Source organism: Poecilia formosa, unplaced genomic scaffold, assembly GCF_000485575.1.
Source record: "Poecilia formosa unplaced genomic scaffold, Poecilia_formosa-5.1.2 Scaffold10, whole genome shotgun sequence".
In the NCBI taxonomy this organism is placed as follows: Eukaryota; Metazoa; Chordata; class Actinopteri; order Cyprinodontiformes; family Poeciliidae; genus Poecilia; species Poecilia formosa.
The window spans coordinates 2,378,854-2,387,656 of NW_006799949.1; the positions used below are offsets into that span (position 1 = coordinate 2,378,854).

General features: G+C 37.6%; 1 long non-coding RNA gene across 1 annotated transcript in view; it reads left to right on the forward strand.

Moving 5' to 3' along the window:
* Positions 1–7,744, forward strand: part of LOC103130273 (uncharacterized) — an 18,981-nt gene extending 11,237 nt beyond the window's left edge. Inside the window, exon 4 of the long non-coding RNA XR_001660311.1 lies at positions 7,666–7,744. This is a non-coding gene — a long non-coding RNA (uncharacterized LOC103130273). The remainder of the gene's footprint in view (positions 1–7,665) is intronic.
* The last annotated feature ends 1,059 nt before the right edge of the window (positions 7,745–8,803 follow it).

Genomic DNA, 8,803 nt, shown 5'->3' on the forward strand with positions numbered 1-8,803 from the left:
TTACATCACGTTATAATGTTCTCTTCACAAAAAACATACCTGGAGAGTATTTCTTTGATTCTTTCATGGAGGTTTGAGAAATCATTGACTCTTCCCTGGCTGCCATTCAGTGATGCCTAAGCGCTTTGTTCTCAAAGCACCGCCTGTTTGCACAAAAGCAGTTTCGTGGCGCTGCAGTTCCCAGCCCGAGCTTCCACTTCACAGAGCACCCCTACCCTGCTACTCAGTCACTCAGCTCCTTCAGGCAAGCGGCCTCATCAGTTACGAGTGTTGGAAAGAGCAGCAGCTTCTTAAAAAGATAGAGACTTTTTTTCAAGGCACTAAATTGTAAAGTCATAATTCTGTTAAGTCATGGTTGATGTATATAGCATTTTTACAACAACTGAAAGTAACGTAGATACTTGATCGTGCTATCAAATGGCACAGTGTGCTCGGAAAATACATAACTTTTTTTATTTTAACACTCCTACCTGCAAAGAGATCTGATTATTTTTCAGTTATATGATTAAATAACTCGGTATGCACTTTTGTTGCTTGCAGTTTAGACATTAATGACTGTGTGTTGAAATATTTACACTGTGATGCAAGCTATATAACAGTAACACTGCCATACAAGCTGTACGGCAGTGTCATATTCACTTTTATCTAATGAAGCCTATAAAATATACAAACAAAAATGTGACGTGACATACCAAGATGTAAAATCCAAAGGTTTAAGCAACCTGAATAAATGATAGCTTGTTTACCCAATCTTAAAAACTCAGATGTCTTTTTTTTTTTGTCTTCCTCTTTCTAATAAAAATGTTTTTTTCTCTTGTAATTTAAGCTCAGTGGCATCAAATTGTTAGGTATTATTCTTAACACTGGTGCTGAGGACAAAATTATAGTCATTGCCTCGGAAGGAACAGTACAGCGCTATGTACATTCAAAGGCATGTCCACACCCAAACACCTTAGTTTGTATTTTCACCGTTTCTGCCCTGCAACACAGATGACTTCTGTTACCGGCCATCCAGCTGCTTTCTTCTTTGTCCCTTCAAGCTTAATATCACTGCGCCTTCTCCTTTGATTGGACATTGCACTGCAAGGTTTACTGAACACTGAAGTCACTAACCTGTGGTCAGTGTATCTGGTTGAGTTGAAATAGAGAAAAGATTGCTTTTCTGCTCATACCAGTTCTATACGCTTCTGTGTACAGCTGCATTTACTTTTAGCTTGTAAGTACTTGTAGCTTCTTGATAATGGTAACAACAAAACTGAAAAAGTCACATGCTCTTGAATGCCTGTTTTTGTCCTTCTAAAGCCCTGATTTTTGGTCCCTTTCTTATTTTGGCTTCAGATACTAGCACCCCAGCTTCCTCTTCATCTCTAAGCTTCCGTGTCTTCATGTTTGCTTGGCATCAGTAATGCATTTGGTAGAGATTAACAATGCATTGTGTGTTGTGTATGTTGAGTGTCTTTGAAGATTGTACCTTGTGGAGAACAAAACACTGTCAGTACATGACCAGGATTATTGTCATCTCCATGGTGACTGTCTCCTTCACCTTTCATTCCTTCTCTCCTGCCCCTGTTTCTGATTTTATGCTTTCGTGATCCTCAGCTTTCTCAATTTAGCTGCCACTCTTTCAGTTGCTATAAAATCTGGATTCTAAATTGCAAAAGGAGTAATAAACAAGATTAACTACAGCCTCCGTATTGATCACTTCTCCAGTGTGCATCCATGATTTGTAATATCCCTTTCCACCCACATAGCCCCTTCTCATCCTCCAGCAAGAATACCCACTGGTCAGGGAACCCACTGACAAGAAAAAATATAATAGGACACAGATCAATTTTTTGCAACATCATTATAAGCTTCTTGTCCTCTCATAGACAAAGGGGTTTAAAGGTGGGAGGAAGAATGCAGTAAAAAAAGTAAAATATTTCTCCAAAAATAAACCTTCTTGCTCCTCTGCTGTCAGACGTAATTCACAATGAGAATCCATGGAATCTGAATATGGCTTTTAAATTTAATAACCAAAAGATCTCTAAGATAAGAAATTAAATGTTTTGAATTTACTGTCAAGGGAATAGTGAGATGGCAAAATATACCTAGAGTTTTAAAAATGATAACTTTATTGCAATACCCTATCATATAATCATTGCCCTTTGATGCAAGGTGTCAAACTCAAGGATTTACAACAATGGTAACGATGGCTGAGCAGGAAGGAGTTTATCTAATAAACAGTGGGTTGCCGGTTCAATCCCCCAGTCCGTCCATTTACGTCATTATGTCCTTGGGCAAGACACTTCACCCTCATTGTCTGCTGATGGTGGTCAGATGGCCCAGAGACACTGATTGTATGGCAGTCTTGCTTCTGTCAGTCTGCCTCGGAACAACCTACCACCGTCAGCGTGTGAATGGATGAATGACTAAATGTAGCGTAAAGCGTTTTGGAGCTCTCTGGACTAGATAAAGCTCAGGCCATTTACCATTCCTCAACATAATGCTTAAACCTGCTTCAGTGGTTGGCAGAAGATTTTCCATGTATCTGGCTTCAACAATTCTGCAACTCTGCATTAAAGAAGAGCAGAGCGTAGCAAACTGGGATTTAATGAAGGCGGAGAGAGAGAAATGAAAGGAGAGAGAGGAGCAAAGGGGAGTGAAAACAAACAGGCAAAACACAAATCTAATGGAGCAAAGAAAGACTAAACACAAGGAATACACAGTGAATGTGATTTAACCTAAAATAACTAAGAACAGATTAATAAGTGGTACAGAAACAAAGGCTGATCTAAATCAAAAGAAATCAAAAACACAAACCAAAAAACAAAAGCAACTCAAAATCCTGACAGTAGTAGTAGTAGAATATTTTATCATCCTATCTTTCAATAACATCGTAGAATGGTATGTTAATGTTGTTATGTTATTAAATTGTAAGTACACTTATGACTCTTATTGTGAGTGTCTGAAGGAAATTGTCAGTTTTTCAGCTATCATGATGCTACGAAACTCATACTTGTCATATTCCCTTAGGGAAAACACCTCCAATCAATATATGTTTGCTGTTTAGCCAAGTATAGCAAGTATAGGTAGATCTTTGGCTTAAAGCTAGAAAGTTAAACAAGGATATGTTTATAATATTTTTCAGATGTGAGAGTTTGCAAAAGCTAACGTCCCAAAGTGTATTTTAAGATCTTGTTTTTTTCTAAAAATGAAGCTAGAAATAATACTTGATTTATTATTCACATAAAACTTAATGTGTATCTCGTAAGCTTTGGAATATTCTTATAGCTGGAGACAAGAAGGGTGAACGCAGAAAAAAAGATGCCGGATCCAGTAAAGTTCAACCATTCCTTTTTCCTCTCTTTCATTTGGTTTTGCTTCTTTTCCCCTTATTACCATGTTTACAATTTGGTGGCTTTGGTAGCAGTGGCATGGAAAATAAAAGGGAAGGAATTTTGAAAACACGTCAGTGAGTACACTGATATAAGAGGATCAGACATGCAAGAGTGGGATTGGGCTGTTAAGCTTTCCAAAAGAGAATAAAGGATGAATTATCATTTAATCCCATTCTGGTCAGTTTCAAGAAAAGAGATGAGAGGAGAGGAAAAAGGGTTTATATATGTTTTCTGCAAAAAAGTGAACATTGTCAAACAAAGATTTGTGGTGTAGGTGGATAAGTAAGATAGTAAGAGAGGGGTCATCCATCTGTGAGAACTCACAGCCACTGAAAACATTCAGATAGGGAAGTTAATCTGGACAGAAAAAAAGAAGAAAACATTAACTACAAAAATAGAGTATATCTATACACATTCACTTTTAGATTCACAAGTTATCTGTAATCCTAGCATCAAAGGCCAAACAAATATGTGTTTTGTATACAAATATTTTACCATAGCAAACTGGTTTATTAGTTATTTGTAGCTAAATATTTGACAGAAGAAAAAAGTATTGATATGCTCATATAGCTAAAATTATTGTATTTTTTTTTCTGAAGATGTTTGGCTCTTATGAAATACAACAGATTGCAACCCAAAATAAACTACTTTATCAGGTACACCTATTCAGTTGCTTGTCACCACAAACAACCAGTCAGTCACGTCGCAACAACTTCATCGACTTGGATATCTTCAAATGGTGAAAGTGACTTGTGTGTGTCGTTACCACAGGCATTCTTCAGTTTCTTCTCTGAGCCCGCCCAACAGTTCTGTAAAACACCATCAAGCAGTAAAATGAGTGAGCCTTGACTTTAAGTTTGGTCAGAGTCTTTTCAGGTCTGGTGAGAAATATTCAAAACTTTTTTGATGGAAGCTGTAGCCACTTCCTCTGTGGTGGAGGAATAATGCTTCTTCCTGTGTCATTATTTTGGATTTGTTTTGAGCCTACTCAGCTAGTTGATTGGCATCCTTGTAAAGGCTGATGCACACAACTGCTGCCATCCTCATATGACGACTAAACAGCTAGCTCATTTTCTCTTGCTCAAACGTCCTGCTCGAACTTATGGTGGTAAACATAAGTTTGGCACATTTTTTGCATTGACTTGGGGGCTTCGAAGCCTTTTTCCTTATTGTTTTTCTGCCATTTTCAGTGTTCTTCAACTCTGGTCAGCAAAAAATGGCAAAATTTATAACTTCTGTCAAAGAGGATGGGGGTAAAACTTTAGACTTAATGTTGTGAGGGGCGAGGCTTGGTGTTAAAATTTGACCATTGAATTTTGTTAGGAATTTGACGGACCAATCAAAACAAGTCGAACTATGGATCTAAAAGTCAGTTTTTCCAACTTTCTTTTATTTTGCACGGACAATAATCAAAAGCTAAAAACTGGTATCAAAATGAAGTGAGACTTGTCTTGATTACGATTAAGGAATTTGAACAGACAAAAAAAAGGGATCCTGCCCCAAAAATGATATAAACATGTATTAACAGACTTCTTGAACGTACTATGTCTTGAACATGTTTCGTGTCAGCCTGCCAACTGTTTCTCCTTGGCTGATTAGATGCCATTGGCAGAATATTCCTTTCACTTCAATTTGAAATTTTCAAGCAAGACTCTAATAACTAACTGTGAGACTCCATCGAGCTGTCAGGTACCTGCGGACATGCGTGAAAATTGCAACAAAATACCAGTCTAAATGTAAATGGGCTTGGATAATCATTATCTTTTGTGAGTGGAACTTTTTCTCATTGACTACTATTTTTAGGGCATTTGAATTTATTTCTTCCTTCATAATTTAAATTAATGCTTCAGAAAAAACTGTAATATAACCTGTCTAAAAATGCTTTGGGCTTTTTCTTTTTATCCATTTTGTTTTTCTGTCTCCCATGATGCCAACAACAAGCATATTATTTTGTTTCATAAGGGACTTTTTGAAATCCTGGAGTTTGTTTGATTTATTATGGGAGTAGCCTATTTACTATTTTGCACTCCAAATGTGGATAACTATGAGAAAAAGAGGGGCATTTACATGTTTCCCATGGATCTTCTGTTTCTTGGCAATACCTGTCTTCCCATCTGCCCTTTATTTGTTCAATTTTGGCATATATCTAAAGCCTCTAATATCCGTCTTCATGCTTAGTTACACATGTGATTTCAACAAACATGAAATTATCTGTTAACCTTGAATTACAGTGGAAAATGTGATGAGCCAGAAACATAACATAACACAACAGCTTCTGGTAGAAAAGTATGGGTGATATTTTTTTTCTTTTCTTGTAAAAATATTTACACCTCTTAAACCTGTTTTTCCACATTTTGACAATGCATCAACTTCACTATATTTTATTGTCATTCTTTATGATAGACCATCACAAAAAAATTGCAGAAGATACAGCCTATCAAAATTTTCTAAAAATAAAAATCTTAAAACTGTCATGAATATGTTAAGCCATCTTTTTAAGTCTTCTACCTCTAAACAAAAAAAAAAAATAAAGCTATATATTACCTTCAGAATTAAATTGGTAAACTAGTATTAGAGTACATCTGTGTGTGATTTATTCTGAGTATAAATACAGATTCTCAGTAAAAAAGAATGTGTATTTGAGCTTTATGAGAGAACACTGGAGAACAAGCAGCATCATGAAGATCGATGAATAACACTGTGGAGAGACTGAAAGTACAGCTTGGTTGAAAAGAACATGGGAATCTTTAAACATTTCTCAGAGCGCTGTTCAATGTATCATCCAACGGTGCAAAGAGTTGTCAAGCTACAATGACAGGCTGGACAAGGAAAGCATTACCATATTTTCCGGACTATACATCGCTCTTTAGTGTAAGTCTCCTAAATCAAAAAATGTGTCACAAAGAGATAAAAAAAATAAATAAATAAATAAAAACATAAGTCCCTCTAAGTCACATTTATTTAGAAATTGTCAAATATGAAGGAGACCTAGTTTATGCAGATGAGACGTTCCGGTGAAATCTTGTACTCGGTTGTTTTTTAAGAAACAGAGGGAAATTGTCGGCTTTGGCTTGGAAGTCTGCTGGCGATTTCTGACATACCGATGGTTGTGCTGTAAATCACCCTGGATTTACACTGCCATGTCTCCGCTCTGCTCTGCTTTGCTGTGCACTTTACTGGTGGAGTGCAGCCATTCGTGTTCAGTACATGGAGCTCTGCTCCACTGCGAACCCCAGAAGAGCTCAGAGAAGAATGCATGAGAAGTGAGAGACATCACAATAATGTGAGTGTTAATGAAGATGATGCATATATAAAATACTGTAATTCTCAACCTCCAAAATTAATGATTTTGCCCTCCATTGCTCTCCTACTTCATCTGCCTTGACTGACTCTTCAACTGCGACATATGCGAGAGAACTTGACTTAATATATTTCAGAATTAAATCCACACATTTTGTGTTTACGCATAGCCGTAAATAATACATGCTGACAGCAATGATGTATAAATATACCAAAATGTCTATCATTACCGCTATGTTCAAGAAAATGTAGTCTGTCTTGGTGAATTATTTTGAAAATATGGATGTCGTGCTTGTACTTTTTCAAGTTGGAGCGGTGTAATGTTTGGAAATTGACTCCGCACTTTAGGCATACAGCAAAAATAAGATAAGTGCAGACTTTGTGATGAGGAGATGCTATGCATGGTGCCACATGCATGGCTGTGCAGAGGCCATGTAAATACTCTTGTATAGACTATAATGGGTGCGCATTTACTGCAGAATCCGTTCCTTTGCGGAGCGCAGCACAGGGGGGCGGAGATCCAAGCAGGGGGTCAGAAACAGCTCTGTTTTGCTGATATTCTGATGGTCTATACAACCACGTCAAATATTTCTACCGTAGCCAACGAAGTGCACAGCAGAGCAGAGCAAAGATACCTGCAGTAAATTCAGGGCGATAGAGAGGCGGTTGTGTTCATAAAACTGCACCAAGAAGGCCCAACTGAAATTCATATATTCACTTTTTTTGGCAAATACCAGGACGTTTCGAAGTAATTGTACCATTCTCAACCCTCACGGCGCATCATTTAAGGACCTAACTCCTTCATTCTTCTAGCTGGTCATTTCCTTTCAGTCTGCCTTTAGCTTTCTTTATGGTTACAATTAATAATATTTATTTGGTTTATGTTGGTCAGTATGACTTAACATGTAATGCATAGTTCAAAAAATGCATCATGAGGAGAAAAAAACAAAAACACATGTAAGTTGCTCTGTACTATATCTTACAGGACCATCCAAACTATGGAGAAAAAGCTGCGACTTACAGTCCTGAAAATACAGTAATGAGAGAAAAACACAAGACAGTTGGTAAAGGTAGAGGAGCTGTATAGGTACACAGTTCAGGGAATCTATTAACTGGACAACTGTAAGTTGTACTCCACAATTATAAAGCTTTTTTGCATGGGAACTTGACCTCAGCGCAGCTCACAATGCTATTATTTTGGTGCCCTCTTCGGAAGTGAACAGAAAATGCAGCCTGCAGTGTTTTGAGTTGAGCATACTTTTGGAGTTTTGCTCAAGCACAAAAGAATTTCATCTCTAGTTGCAAAGCTTGAAAAAGTTTAAAGAAAATATTGGGTACCGTAAATCCATTTAATTCCTAATCATATGTATGGTAACAAACCTGTTTTTTTTTATTTCCAGCTACAGTATTCAAGCTTTACCAATTCCCTTCTGTCCACAGAGGTTATATGTTATTCCTTTGTGTCTTTCAGTCTCTCAGAATCACACAAGAACAAGACCATCCCCCTGCATGCGTCATGCGCCACAGATCCAGTGCAGATAAGCAGCCCCAAACCTCCTCCCCTCCACAAACACACACACACACACACGCATATATAACCCATAAAAACTGATTTAAGGTCTCCAAAGCAGAACTGTCCACATACCTTCACAAAGCTGCTACGCATGAGTTGGTGAGCTGTCTCATTGATCTGCCTTTCCCTGCAGTCCGGCCTGGGCATTCACTCTTGTTTGCTACGCCTTAGCGAGTCCACTTTGGAAAACATTGCCCATGGGAGAGATGGAGGAGATTTTTGTTTGGGGGTGGGGGGGCATTCATACCCACCAAAAAGTTTTACTTCTGTCATCCTTTTTAGAGAGTACAAATTTATGTGACCTCATAAATTGACAATTGTAAGCATGCTGCAAATACAAATCAAACATTATGTAATGGGGGCATGTATCTAATCTTCCATTGAAGACTGCACAAGGGTTAATATGACCTTATTAGAGTGGAGATAAGTAATGCTCATCATTAGCTGATGTTGCTCTCCAACATCAGCTCAACTTTATTTATTCTGTATATTAGCAAAGAGAGAAAGCATTACATTGTGAGTTAGAAATCTAGGTGGGTTCACAAAGTCA